The 21,706-nt window shown below is 36.9% G+C and overlaps 1 protein-coding gene across 2 annotated transcripts in view; it reads left to right on the top strand.

Annotated features, from left to right (window-relative positions):
• LOC134648674 (death-associated protein kinase related) overlaps positions 1–21,706 on the top strand; it is a 317,978-nt gene that overhangs the window by 63,452 nt on the left and 232,820 nt on the right. The gene's annotated exons all lie outside the window — the stretch shown is intronic.

Here is a 21,706-nt window from a genome sequence, read left to right as displayed (position 1 = left end):
AGCCAAACATTGATGACTTTGTGCGGTTGACCATGTAGTCCGGAAACCAGTTTGAGGTGTGGTAGGAAATCCGTCAAGACTTTGAAATGCTTGATAGATGTCATTTCTTTTTCAATTCAATAGAAATGAAATATTTTGAGTTGTTGTTTATAACAGGTAAATCGGACGATAATGGCATCATTGTGTATCAAGAATGATATTATTATACCTAAGTAGGTTATCTGTTATTTGACCGTCATGAACACATACCTTATAATGTACAGAGGTTTAATTTCGTACTTTAAAATTATGGACTAGCACAAAACTAACAACAATTAACATTAATCGTTAAAAAAACAAGTGCAGTGATATACACGCATCAGCTTTCAGCTGCTAGTGTATTAAACAATATAATAATAATAATAATTTGGGCCCTGCCCCGCTGCCGGCGGCATCCTAGGTTAGGTTTTTTATAATGTGTTTATATGTATTTTTTATTGTTTTCTAAGTGTTTTTATATTTTACTTTTATATTCATATTATAAATAACCTAACGTAAGAGGAAAAATAAATAAAGGGATAGTAATTTATTTATCTTATCTTATACCCTTAAACGATTTATTTATATATATTTTTCAGGGATCTCGGAAACGGCTCTAACGATTTCGATGAAATTTGGTATATGGGGGTTTTCGGGCGATCTAGGTCTTAGGTCTTATCTCTGGGAAAACGCTAATTTTTGAGATTTTATATGTTTTCCGAGCAAAGCTCGGTCTCCCAGATATTTGAATTTGATGTGAGACTATTCTTGTTTTGCTATTATATGATTTATATGTGTTCACCGTGTTTGCAGTCAATAAAATAATTAGCTTTCAGAAGCATCTAAATCTATCGTTATCTAGCAAATTCCATTTTTTTTTTAAATTTTTGTTGATTGTGGTTTTCGCCAAGAAAACAAAAATATCAGGTTCTATAGGCTAGACAGTTAGGACGTACCTACGTTTGGATCGGAAATACCTACAGTCAGCAGCAATAGTTGCTAAGCGGGAGAGGTGTTCAAAATGATCGCGATTGACGCGACTTTATCGTCAAGAGAATAAGAGCGCGTCAAGATAATTTTGACCACCTCGCCCGCGTAGTAACTTCTACTGCTGACTGTACCTGGTCTACGCATTAGAAAAAGGCGCTCGCGCATCGCACGGGACCACTTTCACTGACATTGAAACACTGCCTTACCGCGGATCTTGATCCGTGATCGGGGCCGAACTTGTTTGCCGACCGATTGTTTTGTTTTCGGGCCTGTTTCTTCTTAATTTTTAGGGTTCCGTACCCGAAGGGACAAAAATGGGACCCTATCACCCTATTGCTAAGACTTCTCTGTCCGCCTGCTGTCACCAGGCTGTATCTCATGAACCTTGATAGCTTAGACCAGCCATACTCTAAGTGTGCATGTGCATGTGACACCCCTGCAGGGGTTCCGCAAGAATTTAGAATTATGCTTATTAATAAAAAAAATACACTTCTAAAAACTATTGTTTTATTGTAGGGTTCCATCAAGTATTTCGCTTTCCAAAAGGGTTCCTTCAAAAAAAAAAAGATTGAGAACCGCTGGCTTAGACAGTTGAAAATTTCACAGATGATGTATTTCTGTTGCCGCTATAACAACAAATACTTTGTTGCGTAATGGTACGGAACCCTTCGTGCGCGAGTCCGCCTCGCAATTGGCAGGTTTTTTAATTATATGGACCATTTTATTTATTACACTTTTTTCAATTTTTTAATTTTTTATGTTATTTCTTCTCAGAATCACAAGTTCTTTCGAACCTAACAGGAGTAAAAAGTGTCCCAAAATTTCGATACATATTTCGACCAGGGATGTTGCGGATGCCGATTTTTTGACATCCGCGGATGCGGATGCGGATGCGGATTTTTCGAGGCTCACATCCGCGGATGCGGATGCGGATGCGGATGTCAAGATAGGTACATAAAAAACGTCAAATATTACATTTTAGTAATTTTTATTTCAAAAAACCGGCCAAGTGCGAGTCGGACTCGCGTTCCAAGGGTTCCGTACAATAAGTCCCACTCACGCTTGACTGCTAATTTCTAATAGGTTTTTTTGGCTAATTACTAAATTAAGCTAGGTAATTTAGTAATTAGCCAAAAAAACCTATTCTAGTCTAGCACTTCCGCCGATGCTAAGACGTTCCTGTACCGAACTGTTCCACATCCGCATCCGCATTAAATCCGCATCGATTTTATGCGGATGCGGATGCGGATGCGGATGTTGAAAATAATGCGGAAGTTCCGCGGTTGCGGATGCGGATGCGGATGTTCGCAACATCCCTGATTTCGACTATTCCATTTCGTTACCGTCAAATAATTACAAATTTACTTTAAAAAAAAACAAAGATACTGCTTTTCAGATTTCAAAGATTTTATTCGTTCAACTCAAATATCACCTTAATCATAATTATATACCTACAGCTAGTGCTTTATAAATACTTGATAATATATGATACTCGTACCCTGTATTTAGTATCGCATTAAGAGATGCGAAGACCTATGACGGATTGATTACTTTCTAGATATAAATCTTCGGTCAAACCAGTTCGAGCCAATCTAAGTGTCAGTTACCATTTCCTTTGGTCTACGAGCAAATGGTCGTTACGTCTGGCGTGTAATGTAGTGTAATAATATCTGAACAATATGAATGCAGGTCATTCGCATTGCGAATCGACCGCCATGCCAGTCTCTATGTTGCGCAAAACTCTGGCCAAGCGATTTTTTTGTTGGAGGAGTTTGAACGCGCCATAAGTGGTTGACGCCTATAAAGAACACTTTGAATATTCTCAAGCTTAAGTAACGTAAACGTGAATTAGTCCGGAAGTGCATCAGATAATATACTTTTTTACCTTTAACATTAAACGCAATTTAGAATGTTGCCTAACGCGTATACTTGTAGGTATGTCCACGAGAAAAAGTGTATCCAATCCCTTTTAAATGCCGTGGAAAGTTTAGTGAGTCGTGAAAACGGCTTTTGTGATGCGTTTTATAAAGCGTTACAAGTATACTTGTTACATCGGATGGGTTAAGTCGTGAGCAAATATTGCGTAAAACGAAAGTGTCTCATACAAGACACATATTCGCGATTGCTTAATGTTACTGATAACCATGTAATTGTGTTTAGTTAAGTGTACAAAAGAGGGTAGCCTTTGCGAATTCATATTGTTACTATTGACTTTCGAATTTATTAGCAAAACTTGTTTCTTTGTCAAAACCAGTGCCTGCTTGCCATGCAAATCGTGGTAAAATATTTTCTATATATAATGTTAGTATACAGAGAGGAAAATGGGGACTCCGTTTGTATGTAGAGGTCGTCCTCTTGAGCGTAATTTGTCGCAGAATCTTTTAATTTGATTTGCTGAAAATAGTTAACTATTAAGTTTAAACTTCACCTTCATTTCCACGTTTAAGAAACATTCAATTCTACGTCAAAGCCACTTAAGTATAATATACAATGTATACAAACGAATCTAATTACATGGATCTGTTCAATATTGATGTAGTATAATTTATTGACGAGATAGTAGGCGCCCGGCAATTAGGCTAATCAATCCATCATAAGTAAGAATCGTATTATTTACCGGTGAACGGCGGGTCAGGGTGAGATACCGGGTTTTAATACGCACTTTGTGTACTTGAAATTAGTGATTAAAGTGTGTTTAGGCGGGGCGTAACCTGATTCCCAAAGGTTTGAATGAAAAAGTAAGCAAAATAGGACCAGATTTTACTGAAATGCAATCACAATTCACTATAGAGAGTGAGAAAACCGGAACTAAATATATTTTTACAGAACAAGCAGTTTATGGAGAGTTTGCTGGTCAAAAACCTTAGTGTTATTATGCCAATAGAAGATTGCGTAAAAGCGACAATTACCTGTAGGTACTAGTGTTGAGTCGCTCACTCGTGAGGCACCTCATTTGTACCACTCATTTTGTTAATTTGTCGCAGTACTTCGTACCGCAAAAATGTCTTACTTCACTCCTCTATTCATTTTACTCATTTACTCGCGCGCATCACGGCATCACAAACACCTCTTGCCACACAAATCATTCACACACTTCAAATTTCAAAAAATTCTTATCCGTTCAAATTCACTCGCGAGTCTCGCGACCCTCAAAACTCATAAACTCCTCACAACTCGCAAGAGAATCACTGGATCGCGCGAGGCGCTACGTGTTCGCCTGCTCACCGACACTCAAAAGTCTCAAATGAAGAAACGAGTAATGGTCCAAACTGTCAACTGCCGAACTACAAACCTTATTGCAACGACAAAAGGTCCACCGAGAAATGCGTTGAGTTTGTACCACTCACCGCCTCTCTGTGACATGAACCCCTCAAAAATCCTTTCAAAATGAAACAATGAATTAGAAATACCCAAAGAGGGAGTGAGACATACACGCGACGTACTTCAATATCGCTTCGCGTCCTCACCGAAAATACGTTAACAATTAAACACGAAAGACAACAAGCGTAAGCGCTGCAAGCTTTCATACATCTTACGCCTTTTTGATCCTGACTTACTTGTCAAAATGGCGCGAGAAACAGTCACTAAAGGAAGTTCGATGTGTTGCTTCTCTGTCGCACTTGTAAATTCGTAGGTAAGTGTGACAGGGACGCCACATGACGAACTTGGTTCGCGGTACGCGTTCTGTATACCAGACAGGCATTTACGAAGCTTGCTTAGAAACAGTAATCCTTTAGTGACTAAAATATTATTGGAATATAATACTGTAGCGTATAACAATATATGATCATTTCAATAAGTTTCAAGTTATTAAATAAAAAGTAAGTATAATTTGCATAGGTAAAATAAACATGTAGATGTAAATTATAACGATTTGAATTTGCAATACTTTTTATTAACATTCTTTGTAAACGACTTCGATCTGACAAGTGACAACTGACAAGTTATGATTTTGACATATTTATTTTGTTCAACTAGTTTCGTTCACCGTCACCTAGCTAATTTTAGTTCTCTAACCAATACTTAGTGATAATTCTTATAATTATACCAAAATAACAAAATATGGGACATAGTTTTCACAATTAAATATACCCACGGATGTTCCTTGGTGACTTTTGCATGAAAAAATTAAGTGTAAATGTAGCGGGGTTGGACTGTAGCAAAGGGGGGGCTGGGACTTAGATTTTTTTTTGAGTGAGTTGAAAGTGGTGTCATTATGACACTATTTTTAAATGATTGTAATGTGTATATCACGTCAAAATAAGCATCTTTTATTGGAAAAACTTTTCTCTAAAATAAAAAATGGCCGAGTTAGACGCCTCCAAAGATTGATATTTTTAAAGGGAGCTGGGACTTAGAAAATTTTCATTGAGAGTGGTGTCATTATGACATATATTTTAAATGATTTTAATGTATAGAACACATCGAAATAAGCAACTTTTACTTGGAAAACTTTTTACTAAAACTGAAAATGGCGGAGATAGAGCTTAAGGCAGGCCAGGCTTTTAAGGCAGGTCGGAGTAGGTACGACGACGAGCGAAGCGAGGAGGAGTGTTAGGTGGAACTGCGACCATACAGCGCGCGAGCCGAGCGAGCGAAGCGAGCGTGCCGCGGCAGCGGCCGGCGAAGCGCCAGAACCGACTTTTTTATAATAATACAATTTTACAAGTCCCAGCTCCCTTTAAAAACATCAATCTTTGGTCGGCCATTTTTTATTTTAGAGAAAAGTTTTTCCAATAAAAGATGCTTATTTTGACGTGATCTACACATTACAATCATTTAAAAATAGTGTCATAATGATACCACTTTGTCAAAAAAAATTCTAAGTCCCAGCCCCCCCTTTCGTACAGTCTGACCTGTAGCGGGTGGCGGCCGGGCCGGCGCGAATTTGTGCTTTGTTTATTGATGAATGATGATATTACTGTTAAATTATCTGAGGTGGTAAGTTAGTCACTTCTATATAATAACTCGCTAGTTCGGGTCGCTACCCGCCCGGCGTCGCACGGGTTAACAAATTATATATAAACCTTCCTCTTGAATCACTCTATCTATTAAAAAAATCCGCATCAAAATCCGTTGCGGGTCGCTAGTGATTATCATACTTCAAATTATATCAAGTAGCAAGGAGGAGGACTAAACAATCTAACAATACAAAAAGTGCTAAATTAGAACAAGTTTCATAAAAGCAGCAAATTAAGTTGCTATGTGGTATGTAGGTACTTTGTTCTTAGTTTGATTCTAAAATTATCTTTCTCCTAAAAGTTCTATTCTTAACCTCCAGAATCGCACTCCTATTAAATATTACTATTTATTTATTTATAAAGGAAGTGATGAATACATAAATATGTATATATGTACATTAAAAAAAATTGTCGCTGTTGGAATTAATGGAATAGTCGACGCTGAAAATATGCTAGTACCTCACCTCATTTGAAGTAAGACATTGTAACACCTCATTTTAGAAAATGAGGTACTCATACAAACTCATTTTAAATTGATGTCCTACCCATCACTAGCTAGGTACTGTCTAATTATGTATAATATGTCAAACAAAGACATAACTGTATGTCATTTCTTAGCTACATTACGTTTGTAAACGAGATTTAACGCAATATTTACCTATTAGCGTCGAACGAGACTTGTCGTCGTGACCCTAATTACCTTTGCAAAGATAAGATAATTCGGACTGTAATGACATAATCACACGGTCACCGAGCATGCTACAGCAGTTACAACAGCGAGCATTCACACGCGGATACATCATTATTTTAAGATTTGCAGTGTGTCTGAGGATGTAGACGTAGTCAGGATGGACGAGTTTATAGTTTGATATCGTATAATCTGTCAAACCAATTTATGAGTAGAAAAAGATACTTAATTCGGACCGTAATGACATAATCACACGCTGGTCACCGAGCATGCTACGGGCAGTTACAACATCGAGCATTCATAAGCGGATACATCGTCGTTACAATTGTTAGGTTTGCAGTGGTGTGTATGGGGACGCACGCGTTGTCAGAATGGACGAGTTTACAATTTGATATCGTAGTCTGGTAAATCAATGTGTCAGTAGAAAAAGGTGGAAATTGAAGGCTCTAAGAGATCTCATGTAGACATTTTAAATATGGAGCAGACAATCTAGTTTGCCAACTATAATTTGGTAAACCAAAAGTTCTTTCCGTTCACAAATCTTTTGCTCTGTTTTAGAGAGGTGGTGTAGTGATCGCTCTGAAAGCTTGTCCGTGGATTTGTATTAGGTATGGCTTACGTACGTAAGTAAATGTTGAGGATAATGGCGTTAGAGTGTTAGTAACGTCACATTGAATGGCTACACCATTTTGTAATATCGTGCTAAACAATTAGGCCTAGTCTTTGCCAAGATAAGATATATTTGTTTGTGTTTTAATCGCATAATCACGTAAATTGCTAGTCAGCGAGCATGCTCTATTACAAGTGTTACAACACCGGTAATGGCGTTATGGTGTAGCCTATGTCAAGTCAAAGTCATTGTATACAAGGGCGCTATTTCAGTCCTACCTCATCGATATTTTCTGAAATTCGGAGAAATGTTAACTCTCTATGCCTGTTTTATCGTCTGTACAATGGTGCCATTATCTCGATTTTATCACCAGACCTCCCGCCAAAGGAGCTAAACTCAACTTCTTAGACATGGCACAGCAATTTAAGCATAGCGGGCATCTCGTACGTTTCTTACCTGAAATTATCTCCTTTGCGCTACGACATGGGATTCTTCAAGAAGCGGGTATATTCAGGGTTTTCAATGAAAACATACACAAATAATGTTTTTAAACCTCAAATTTAAGTTAAAAGAAATTCTCACCACAGGAACACAATTGCACTACCCGTAGTTATTTGTTGTTGTTGTAAACGATTCAACAAAACATGAACTCCGCTTTCACACTGTGGAAAAGCCTTGAAGTAGAGTAACAACCCGGGCAAGCTCACATCTCACCCGCTCACACCAACCAAATCCCAACCTTAATCCAAAAGGGTAAGATTTAAATTAGGAAGATTAAAGTTCGCTAAAGTTTTCAACAGGAATGCATGGACAATGCAAACAAAGCCATTGCGCAAACGCATTTTCTGAGACGTAACGAGATTTACTGTTCCCAATACGTATAAATCACTATTCGTAACAGAAAACCATATCAGACCTTTACTTTTCTAACCTTTCAACTCTTTTTCTAACCTATAAACTTGAGCTCTATTTGCAACGCAGCTAGGTCGCTTTTCCAGTTTAAATTAGTTTTATACGACTTTTGGTGAGTTAGAATCTCATGCACAATTAAGTTTTCCTCGCAGTATGATATGCTAATTATTACGATGCAATTATAAAGTGGTATAACAATAACATTGGATAATAGGTTACCAGCGAGACATGCAAATAGGCATGTCTTTTCAATCTTCATTCGCTACGGTTGGGGAGGCAAAAATGAGTTATTGTCTTGCATAATCCCGGGGTTATAAAAGGCGGTTGCGATACATCTTTTACGCGTAAAAGCCGCGTAAAAGTGTTAGGTTTATTTATTCTTGTTTATATACAAGCATGCAAAAGAGAAGGGCTAATTTTACGCTATTTGAATTGTCATTATGAACGGTTTTAAAACGAGGAAATGAGAATTTCGACAAAACAAATCGCGTCACTTTCTTATTAAAGAGAAACGCATCTTATTTTATCAATAGCGTTTCTTTAATCAGTCTCTTTACGGTGTGCTGATACGCGACATAAGCTGAATGAGCTGTTCCGCTAACCCAATCACAGGGCCCAACGCGGACATCGAAAAACTAAATTTCGTTATCTAACTCTTTATTGCTCGAATATGCAAGAGCGATAGATAAGCAGGTAACGAAAGTACTATTCCCGAAAAGTAAGATCACCAACAATCGTTTGGCTTGTAATATTTAGGTCTACCTTTAGAGGCAGACCTGTACGAAAATATCGGACATCGGACTATATCCTGGCCGTATCTGCATGGATTTGATTAGCGCACGCCCATTTTAATAGCTATAGTATCGTTATCTGCGCCATTACGAGTAATGCTGAGAGCGCTATTGTTAGTCGGCGCCGGCGCCGGCGCTCGGCGCAGCACAGGGTGATGGCGGTTGCGAATATAATTTGGAATTTGTTCTTCATCAGGTCACTATAATTGCCACTCATTTCCGTCCAGAAAAAGGCGCAAAATTCTAAATTTCTAATGTTATAGGTTATCATTAGAAATTTACCGTCCGCGCCTACATTTTACAGTTGAGCGCCTGTTTTAGTGACGGGTATGTATGTTTCACACATGCCATATATATACAGTCAAGTGTCTTACCTTGTCACAGTGACAATAATTTGAGATCCCTAGCGGCTTTCATGCGTGATGCGTGCTTAAGCGTGTATAATTTGTTACCGAAGTACGTGCTAAAATAAACAAATAAACACAAAATTTGGATCCATAGTCTTTAGACATTGTGCGTTTTCATGACATAATTCATTCAATAGGTAGATGTAATCGCCATTCAAATTTCAGACTTCGCTTTGTTGAAATTGGCTGCATATTGATTTGTTAAAGTGACAATACCTAGAAAACCTAGAATTGAGGTCGATATGATCATTGATCGACCTAAGTCAATAATGTTGAATTGTCGGAATCATCAAAGCACATTTATAAGCTGATTTATAGCTAAACAATTGAGCAGTTAGTGCTTGCAACTAGGTAATTATACTCTCCTCGTGTAAATTAATAATAAAGTTCCGATGGCCGGTTTCAATAGTAAAAAGTTAGTCTAGACTTTTTAGAGTAGCTGTAGCCTCATTTAAATTTATAGAGTACGAGTAGAAGTCCCGATGGTCGGTTTCAATAGTAAAAAGCTTAGAAAAAGCGTTTCACCCATGACTGAACGACCAATTAGTCGCAACGCAATCGCAAGCGCACCCTGTGCAAGCGTCCAATAATAGCATTCCTCCCCCCTCCACCTGCGGAGTATCTGCCGCATTTTCCTTTTTCGTTCACTTTCATTTCAGGTATCATAATATTGTATAGTTTAAGAAGCTTAGAAAAACCCATGATTGAACGACCAATGCAGCAACATGCAACGAGTGCAGCACTAGCACAAAACGTAAACTATAGATAGAGTAACGGTACTTATATTCCTATACTATACGGTAAACAGTTTTTGACAAGTTTTCACAGATTATTTGCTACGAATAAATATGACATTGATCAAGGCGGTTTGTTTACTGTTTGTGTTTGCGCTCCCTACGCAAGTGCGTAATGTTCCCTATTAGTCGCAACGCAATCGCAAGCGCACCCTGTGCAAGCGGCCAATAATAGTCGCATTCCTCCCCCCTCCACCTGCCCCGCAGGAGCACCTGCCGCACTTTCCTTTTTCATTCGCTTTCCCTGCCCGACGCCGGGGGCGTAACTCGTCTGACAATGGAACCCTAAGCTCTGAATGTGTATGCGTAAGGGTACCTAAGATTGTGAGCGAAGTTGTTGAATATTAATATGAATAGGTAAGTATTCATTCTAAAAAGTGAAAATTCGATTTAGAATTATATTATGTTACATCCTCAGGAACTGAATTCCCATATTTCTACGAAGACAGACAGAGCAAGGAAGGCCTAATTTAATTTTGCATTTTATATTTGTCATTCGAGCCTAGATGTTGACGATTATGTACATGTACGCAATTTTACTACGGCTTGAGGTTAAAAACATGCTAAGAAATATCTTCATATAGCATTTTCTCCGTAGGACAGTTCGGTGTGAGTGAAAAGCTGCTGGTAATTGTATAACTTGACACTTTTGCTGATTTCACGCGACTGACTTAAGATACCTAACAGGGAAACCTAATAGCTAGCCGCACAAGTTTGTCAGGTTTATTAACACAAATGTAATTTATACTGTGGGTATCTTATGTTGTGCAATAAATAAATCCGAATCTAAAAAAAAACTTTTCCTTAATGCTAGCTACCTGCGTGTGATGTGCACATGTCAATTCACCCAATGGGGCTCAGCTATTTGACTTTTCGAAACCAGTCGTAACGGATAACCTAATTGCAAACGGAATGCTACTTTTTTACGCCCTGCCACTGGCCCTACATAATTGTATGTAACGTCTTTCCATTCGTAAAGGCTCGGGAGCACTCGGGTCCCATTCGGGTTGTTAGGTGGCGCAGGAACCGTGGAAAATGCACCAAGGCAGAACAGATAACACTACCAGTATAAAAAGTCGTATATGTATAAGAAATTTAAAGACACTTAGGTCATTTTGGAGTAGGATTTTTAAGGACGCCGTGAGAACGCCACCTTATACATATGTATCTCAGAATTACCATGTTTATATAGCCAGCACTGTTAAAACTTTCACACGGCCGAAGAATTGAGGTAAAAGTTGCTACTGCTCCGCTCAAAACCAGAAGCCTACACATTATTTTATTATTGTAATCGTGCGGTGAGGGACGTGCGAATGAGATTGTGATATTGCTTGTTATTTTATGGCCTTACAGGTATACAGGTTGTTTAAGTACAAATGTTTACGTCTTCCGTGAAATAAATAAAATATTTGAAAGTTGATGAGGACGGAGTTAAGAGGCCAAAGTCTTGTTAATTAAGCTTTACTCCTTACTCCGGAATCAATAGTCTATTTGAAAGACTACACCTGACTCAAACTATTTCCAGAGGTAACTTAAGGAGACAAACTCTGGTTTAAGCTAGCTAGAATTCTAGTTGGCATACAATCTGGGAAAACGAAGCCAACTGTCACCTATGATGAAGACATTTGTGAAAAATATATGTAGACATTTGAAGCCAAGGGCAGTGATCCCGCCAAGCCGAGCAAAACAAACAAAAAGGCACCGTTTTTACGGAACCCGCGGAACCCCGTACCCAAAGGGTAAAAACGGGACCCTATTACTAAGACTCCACTGTCCGTCTGTCTGTAACCAAGCTGTGTCTCATGAAACGTGATAGCTAGACAGTTGAAATTTTCACAGATGATGTATTTCTGTTGCCGCTATGACAACAAATACCAAAAAGTTCGGAATCCTCGGTGGGCGAGTCCGACTCGCACTAGTCGGGTTTTTTTCTCGATATTATTATCTAACTGCAACGTCGTGGAATTAGATAGGTACAAGCTACATGTAGATTATAGCAATAAACCAAAATGCAAGCACCCTGTGCAAGCCCCCGCGAATGCAGAAGCGTTCGATTTTGTTATTACACGAAGTATGCCGTTCAATCCCGCCGCTTATTTGAGGCAAAGCTGTGTAACAGAGTTATGTATGTGGATTACAAATGGAACGCTATTGTTTTGACGTAGTTTTATATTTATTGTTCAAATAAAGCACGCAACACAACTATTCATAATATTTGTAGTAAAGTACGAGTAAGCCTAGTACCTACACATTACTGATAACGATAAAATTACATGATCTTTTATTTATGATACTGTTCCGGATCTTTTATATTCCGAACAGTGTATATCTTTAACAAGCCAAATAATTGAATATTAATGACAAGTGCCTTAAATACTTACTAATTTTACTGCGTCTTTGTTTACTTAAAAGATTCCTGACCTTCATCCAACATTTTTTCAAGTGTTTTTCGACTCGGTCTCTCGTCCCGGTTAAATACTATACTCAGCTACTGCTACGGATCCCAGTCCGCTTTTCGTCTTTTGCTCCCATACTTCGCAAGATCTTCGGTATCTTCTTTACACTACTGACTCCGCACATGACATTCTCACTACGTTTCCTTCCTCTTTTGTTTTTTACTGGGCTCAAGCGAAAACCTCATGTATCTCTTGTACCTGTATTACCATAAGCTCTATGTACCTATGTGCATTTGTTACCAGCAATTTCTAGACTAAGGGCAATTAGAAGGTACGAGTATATAAGCAAATGTCATTGTATTTATAAAGAAAGGATATGTCGTTAGCGGCGCGTGTCGTTTGTTGGCAATTGGCATTTCAATTAGCGCTCGCGTGTTTGTTTTACCATTTGCCTTTTCGTATAGGATTGGTTGGACGATCTTAGTCATTAATTGTTATTATCTTTGTAAATTCTTAGCCATTTCTTGCCTACACATTTTTGTTTATCAAGCAGATACGTTTTCAACATGCGTACGCTTTGCTTTATCAATTACCTTTTTGAAAAGTACACCCAGCCGCAAAAATTAATAGGCACATACTTAAGGTGAAGTGAGTTCAGAAAACGGAGTTTTAAAATATTCGTAGCGCTTTTTTGGATCACCGTACAGCTGCCATGAGTTGTATAAGCAATCTTGAGGCCTTTTTCTAGGGAACTCAACGATTCGAACCCTAAGTTTTTGACTTTCGCTCGATAGAAAACAATCACGAACATAGGTCTAAAACGGACTTGAAATATTCGTAACAATTTTGGCACAAAAGATAAAGATATGAAATTTGCTTCTAATAACGCGCAATCTTATTCTTGATGGAACTCAGTGATTCCTTTTTTTTAAATGAACATTAAATAAATATATTCAAAGACATGATATCAGCGGTCCCGTGCACGCAACTTCTTTGATTCAGATGGCCGCTGGCCTCGGACGAAGGCGGACGCATCGCGCTTTGGAGCTCCATGACAGCTTACTCTTGACAAATAAATCATGTACGTATACGAAAAAGTATACCAGTAGACAGTTTGCATTAAAAGAAATAGGGTAAATAATTATCATCACGTGGAGCTCGAGTCTCATTTTAAATTTGATTTGCTGTTATTTACGGGGCATAATGGTTGAAAAACGGAGTAAACTATCTTAAAACAATACGATTACAATATAATTTAAGTAATTTGCTCCTTGAAATCCCGCTTAAAATGAAAAAAGTTTGAAGACTCATTTTTACTGATTGGAATTAATTTTCATTATGCTGGTATTAATATAGCGTCATTTTAAAAACGTTCCTACGTGACTTCTGTACGTCAATGAACTGTGATGACAGATGACAATTTTGTGATTTTGTATTTATGTTAGAGAACTTTTGTTCTTCAAATATTACCTATTAACATTCAGTGCCGATAACCCGACTATCGGGTATTTTATGATTTCGTTCCCAGGCCGGACGACCCGATAGTCGGGAACGTGGTACTACAGCTTTATATGATGACATTTTTACGGCCTATTTTGTTGCGGTTAACCAAGAAAAAATAAGCGGCTATGGTCTAGCCTCAGTCCTAGCGAGTTTTTGCGGCTTTTGAGACCGAGATATACTTACCTACGAGGCTTACAAGCCAATACCGCTGCGGTCTGGTTTGTGTTTGTGGTTGTTTGGATACATATAAACAGTATTATACAAATTTACTAGGTACCAAATAAATGCATATACAATGTTTGCGTAATTTTAAGATTTTTTTTCAGATTAGTTTACTTTTTACTTTAGTAATAAATACATACAAACATGAACGCTGAAAACAATACACTCTTTTTGTTTGGGCAGTCGTGTAAAAAGCGGTACCGTACTGCTTACACCGTAGCTAAATCAGTCCCCGCATAGTGCAACATTCTATGTATATCAAATTTATGTGCAATCCTAATATATACAGTAAGTAAGTAGGTAGGTTACATTTCTACATGTATAAAATACCTATTTTCCACCCACCAATTTCCACCCTGCCAGGACTTTATTTATTAATAAAGATAAAGAAATGTTTATTTGCAAAAATGTAGTGATGGATAGGTATGTAGTAATTCTGGATGCGTACAGTTCACTTGTAGAAGCAGGCAAATTTTTCTTATTAGCTAGGTACAGTCACCTGGAATAGTATCGATACCTTTGGGTTCAGTTGGCGTAAAGGACAAAATTTTAGTTTTCATAAGACGCGAAAAACAGCGATTTTTTTTAAATGTTGATATTTATATAATATTTTTGTTGTTTATGAAGCTACATTTTTGATGTGTATTAGAAAAGTACTCAAAATTTTAGTAACTTTACCCTGAATTAGCGGCCATTGTATGAATTAAATACGAAAGAAGTTACTCAATGTCCTTTACAATTGGTCAAAAACACTATGAATGTCTTTTACACCCATACATTTTTTGGTAATTTAGTGTATCTTGTTTAGTAGGGGGCCGTAAGTGACATTCTCAGACTATTTTATTCCAAATTCGGGGTGTATTAGTTACTAGTCACGGTAGTCATGTTAATGAAGACGGTAAACTAAATATCCCAGTGCTTAATGCTAGCCGCCTTATACAGGGTGGATTTTCTTTTTAGGTCAGTGAGGGCAGCTACCAGATCCCGTGCTGCTACGAGGAAACGGTCTTAGAAGACCTTTCTTCGATTTCAAATTAATGAAGATTGGCTTTTACAGATTTTGGAAAAAACATACAGGGTGCGAAAAAAAGGAATTTTTTGACAAACCTTTTTTTGATGCCAATCGATCCCATTCCTATTGAGAATCAAAAGCTTGTATGCAATCAGAGAAAAAATCCGGCTAGAAAAATCCCAAAAAGCAAGGAAAACTTTTCCCAGACAATTTGTATGACAATGAAAACTTTTATTTTTCACATGCTATTTTTGGATGCCAATCGATTCCATTCCTATCCAGTATCAATAGTTTCCTAGGGGGTCAAGTTACGGTAATGTACTAAAAACTACTAAGCCACAAATTAACTGCAGCCTATGGATCAACTACACTAAACGGGCTCTCAGCGCCCTACGCGTCCAATATAATAATAGCTTTAGGATGCTGTTGGGGCTGCCGCGCCATTGCAGTGCATCGGGGATGTTTTGCGAGAGACGTACGGATGGCTTCCATGCCATAATGCGCAAGCGCGTTGCGTCCTTGGTGAGGCGCCTGCGCGGCAGCCCGAATAGCCTCCTTCAGACGGTGGCAGAGCGCCTAGACGGCCCTTTCCAGCTACACTGGGATTTGCTGCACAGGGCGTCTAACTGACTGTTTTTATGTATTATTAGTTTTAATTTTTAATATTATATTTTTTACTTATTGTTATTGATTTTAATTTTAATATACCTACTTATATTGTTTTTATTATAATTTTGTTAATTAATTTGATTATTGTGTAATTAATAACCTTTACGATACTATCTTTGAACTTATAATTTATAACTAACTGGTCATTTACGCCCCTTGAGCTAAGCTGTTTTTGCAAGCTCATAGTGTAAAAATTGGGTCGTAAAAGCAACTTTTCTCGAGGTATCGAAATTTTAACTATGCAGAACGCTTAGAATTCTGAAAAAAACTGTATAACTCATTTTCGTCAAACTGTCCTTTACGCCAATTGAACCCAAAGGTGTAGATATCTATCTCTTTGAAGGCCGCAAGAATATGTGACACGCTCTTATGGCTCTACAAATAAGGTCGTGTCAGATATTATTGAGGTCTTTCGTTGTGTAACATATTATTGCAGGTGACTGTATTAATAACTAAATAATAGTATATACAATTTGAAGCTAAGGTAAGTCATATATAATAATAACATCATCGGAATACACATAATTATGAGTTCATTGAAATTGTCATTGAATTGATTTTGCGCCTTATCGAAAGCCGGACAGAATACAGTTGGTACCTAAATAACGTATTACCTACATCTGAAGACTTTCGTATTTATTCGGTTTATTTAGTATGCGCAATGCGCATCTCAATAACAATCAAATGAATTAGATTATTTACATTTAAGTACGTCACGTTTGACATTAACAGACAAGGAAAGCAAGATAAAATGTATTGTTTCTCTTTCTTCTTTCAATGGAACGCTTTTACAGTTCATGTTCCTCTAAAAAGGCCAATGGTTAACACTAAACTCAAAATGCTCTCATCTGCATCTTAAAAAAAACAGCTTGGGTCACTGACCTGTCCCAGTAAAGTGAGGTAGTGTGCGTGAAGTGTGCTTGTGTGTGAAATGGGGTAATTTGACAGAATCTGAAAATTTTCCCCGGGCATACCTCGCCTTAAGGGCCTACTGCAGCCGCGTCTGGCGCTTCGTAAACCACGCCCGCTAGTTCTTCCCTCCCCGCTAACACGCACACATGGAAACGCTTCGCGCCGCACGTGAAGTTTGTGTGACCTTTTAGCACCATCTAACGTTACAAAAGTTAACTACCATTATACGCGGTCGCTGCGGTCGGCCAGAAACTTAAATTCGGAAAAAATTGAAACAGATGGCGTTGTTACTTGTTCATAATAGCAAACAATAAAATAATTAATTCATAAACCTGCATATTTTATTGTTGTTTTGGAAGATGTTAACAGCATAGAAGCAGCAGCGTATATAGCATATAAGTTAAGAGTATTGATAATAAGAAAATAGCACAAGAACAGAAAAGAGATTATTTTTGATAAAATATGATGAAAACAGATTTACTTGATTACGCTCACCTGACTTTGCGGTCACTAAATGCAAATTTCAACCTTATTGTTATGGGGTTACAATACCCCTGGGGTTGCAGGCGTCCATAGTCGTTGTTATTATAAATGCTTTGGTTGAAATGCTTTTTAACCCTCGAATTTTTCATAGGTACAGTCACCTGCAATAATATGTTACTCTTCGACGGCCGCAAAAATATGTGACACGCTCTTATGGCTCTACAAATAAGATCTAACATGATCTACCGCAAAACGGCCTTCGGTGTGTAACATATTATTGCAGCTGACTGTACTCGTATTCATTGTTGTATAGGTAGGTATTAATATCTTTTATCCGATCGATTTGCATTTATTTGAAATAAATCACAGTGTTTAGTAATTATATGTTTTATTGAATAAGAGATTATTTAGGTATGTAAGGAATACAGGGTGCCTTTTTGAAACACTAATTTTTAGGGTTCCGTAGCCAAATGGCAAAAAACGGAACCCTTATAGATTCGTCATGTCTGTCTGTCCGTCTGTCCGTCCGTATGTCACAGCCACTTTTTTCCGAAACTATAAGAACTATACTGTTGAAACTTGGTAAGTAGATGTATTCTGTGAACCGCATTAAGATTTTCACACAAAAATAGAAAAAAAAAAATTTTTTTTGGGGGTTCCCCATACTTAGAACTGAAACTCAAAAAATGTTTTTTCATCAAACCCATACGTGTGGGGTATCTATGGATAGGTCTTCAAAAATGATATTGAGGTTTCTAACATCATTTTTTTCTAAACTGAATAGTTTGCGCAAGAGACACTTCCAAAGTGGTAAAATGTGTGTCCCCCCCCCCCCCCCTGTAACTTCTAAAATAAGAGAATGATAAAACTAAAAAAAAATATATGATGTACATTACCATGCAAACTTCCACCGAAAATTGGTTTGAACAAGATCTAGTAAGTAGTTGTTTTTTAATACGTCATAAATCCCCTAAATACGGAATCCTTCATGGGCGAGTCCGACTCGCACTTGGCCGCTTTTTCTGGATAATTTTGAATTTCAATTGTCAGGGGTGCCTACATTATTTTTTAATACATTTTACAACGAAAACAAACAAAAGTTCAAATTCGCCGTATTTTTATTACCCGGGTCGATCGCAACAAAATAGAAAATCATGTTTTTCAAATCTAAGCGTTATTGTAATTTATCTCAAATAACCAAAAAGTCAATCTGACTGGAACTTAAAAACGAACTGAATTATTTTAATATGTCGATTTTTCTTGGTGACCCAGGAGAATTTTTTTTTGTATCCCATACAAAAAGAGCGCATCCCAATCGCGTTTCGGTTTTGGTTTTTACTTATAAGTGTGAAAAATATATTCTACCATATACGAAGGATGTGTGTTTCTTCATGTTTTATGTGTCTTTTTGTACAATAAAGTGTTTTACTGCTACTAATATATCATATTAACGATTAACTAAAAAGGTATTTACATCTAATTTAACTGGTAAATTATTAAAGTCCGCTAAAATTAATATATACCTATTCAAAAAAATATTTGTTAATATGTCCCAAAATCATGGCTCATTTTTTAAGTCTCCTGACTTACCAAACATATCGCAACGAAGGCAAGGGCACAACGCGGCATCGTGAACCTAATAACGTAATGTTTCAGTTACTTTTTTAGTCGCCGACCATTTTATCCGGGGTACGAAAAGAGGTATTAGATCTATCCTGGGTCTAATATGTTATAAAAACATAGTTTTTTGAAAAATGTTCGTAGGTAGTACACAAAATTTACATTTTCTTTTAAATGTGATTTGGTTCATCGTTCTCCCTGGTGACTTTTCTGGTGACCCAAGAGACATCAATTTTATTATGACTCAGGAGACTTTTTTTCTATGCACTTTGATTTTTTTGATGCGCTAATTTTGTAATCTAAAATAACTTTAAACTGCTGATATACTTATATCACTTTGCTGATGAGTGGAAGTGGAATTGAAACTTAAATTTATTGTTCTCTCCCTTGACATTTTGGCATACATTTGACATGCTGCAGTGCACTCCTAACGTTAATAAAGACATAATTTTTAGAAAAAGCTTTAGGAAAACTCACTCTTGAGCTTAAAACGATTAAGTCCTTATCATATTATGTTAGATTTTTAGTACAGATTTGGATCAGTGAAAATGTCTCTTAGCCAACTAAATTTGTCTCTGGGAAAAGTACGATATCCCTAAAAATTGTACGTACATTTCGCATTTTTCTGAAGGAACGGAATTCATAAATTGGGTTATTATTATTTTTTCAGATTATTTGATTGCATTGACATATCACCAAGATAGATAGAACATTTAAGTTACCAGAAGAAAAGCATTTGTGTTATTTTATACAGTGTGGAAAAAGTAGGTTCGATTCCCGGGCGCGACTAAGCGAATTAAAAAAAACAACGTGTTGCATTCCGGGAGTGCCGACAGAAGTGAAAACTCAATGACTAGTCCAAAATGTCTGCAGCACTATGTATAATTGACCCATCCTCCTTTCTATTGAAAACTTTTGGTTCCGAAATTGCTGGTCAGTGAGCTTGTTTAAAATTCGAAATTCAAATTTATAGCGTTAATTGTTTAAAATTCGAATAGAAATTGTAAAGTTACCTTGCAGACCTCGCATCTAAATATATTTGGTCATGATATTTTGAGTTTTATTCACCAGTACTAGAGTTCACTTTTATTAGCGATTTCATCAAGATGTAGCTTTATTGAATTATATTTGAGTGATATAAAGTTATAATACTGTGAGATCCTCGTATTTCAGCCCGTACAAGATTATAACCTTTTTCATGTAATGTCATTGAGTTTTTCTTTATTGATTTAAATGCCATCTAAACCTTACGGTCACATGATCGCCTTACGCTGTCTCGAGTTTATCATTTTTTCCCCACCTTAAAAAGTGCCTAGCGCCGCTAAAGAAGTTTTCACTTCAAAAATCTTTGAATGCAGTTGTTTCTTTAAAAAACAATAATGTTTCATTTAAGTAAAATGAGCAAACTTAAGGTTTTAAGGCACTTTCCCTCCAGGGCCCATAATTTTTTTCCACCCGGTAGTAGACAACTATTTTTTTCGACTAAATGAAGTTTTATTAGATAAATCGTTGATCACATGGTTCGTTTCACACATCACATCAAATCGTTTGTCATCACAATCAAAATTTGTCAAAAGTAATGAAATTTATGCCAAAAAAACATAAATAAAACATATAAATTCAACACATTTTTTTAATAAAAATCTTTCTCGATGATATAAAAAAGAACATCGACAAATTATGTTCAAAGAATTAATATCAAAACAGATGTCATAATTAGGATTGGCTACTTTAAGAAAGGGACAGAGAGATTTAATCCTCTCGCTCTGCACGTTTTTCTCATTCCTCCTTGTCAAGCCAAAATAAACTATAAAATGATAGTAACACAGTACATTGTAATATTCACTTTTTCCACGGTATCATGTCATTGTAAATTACTTATGTGAAATTGTAGTGGCGTGCGACTTTCAAACCGGAGGTCACGGGTTCGAACCCCGGCCCGTGCAAGTGAGTTTTTGTAAGTAGGGACCTTTTTTAGTGGTACTTAAATATAATAACTTTTCGTATTATTGAAATAAAATATTTTATACAAACAAACTTAATAATATAATAATTAAAACGAATAATATCAATTAGTTTTCAATATTTATTCAATTATTTTATATTATTTGAGCATGAAACATACTAGATTTATTTTTATCATTACAATAGAAAAAAAAGCAAAAAATATATTCTTATAGATATTTTATTTTCAAACAAAAATAAAGCAAAAAGTTACGGTTAGATTCTGATGGCTAAATACCAAACAGCTACCGATACATTTCAATATCTGTCGAAATTTCCTAACCCGTTGTAACTGACAAAGAGTATAGATTTCGACGTAGCATGACGTAGCTAAGCAAACACGCACACATGCGTAACGTATAGGCCTGTAAGAAGGCACCATCATAGGTTTACCTCCGATTCCGTTACTACTCAATGGAGTTACGACTCAACGTTTATTGGATATTAAAATTTTACGTAATTCGGAGCGCTGCGCGAAGTGACATAGGTCTTACCTCTTTGAGGCACGACGGCCATCTAACATTACTGGCATAAAGGATGCATTTATGACTTTGACGCATGACAGAAAGAGAAACCGAACTGCGTAAAATGGGCGTTTGCTGTTGAATTCATAAAATCAAAAATCGATAATAAATCCATCGGTAAAGGATAATAAGTTAATATTTAGTTCTTTGAAAGTTAAGACGAGATGAAAACCTTTGCTGTAAGGTGGAT

The sequence above is a fragment of the Cydia amplana genome, chromosome 6 (genome assembly GCF_948474715.1).
Source record: "Cydia amplana chromosome 6, ilCydAmpl1.1, whole genome shotgun sequence".
In the NCBI taxonomy this organism is placed as follows: Eukaryota; Metazoa; Arthropoda; class Insecta; order Lepidoptera; family Tortricidae; genus Cydia; species Cydia amplana.
The sequence above is the reverse complement of the archived record's forward strand: the minus strand, read 5'-3'. Positions and strand labels throughout refer to the sequence as shown.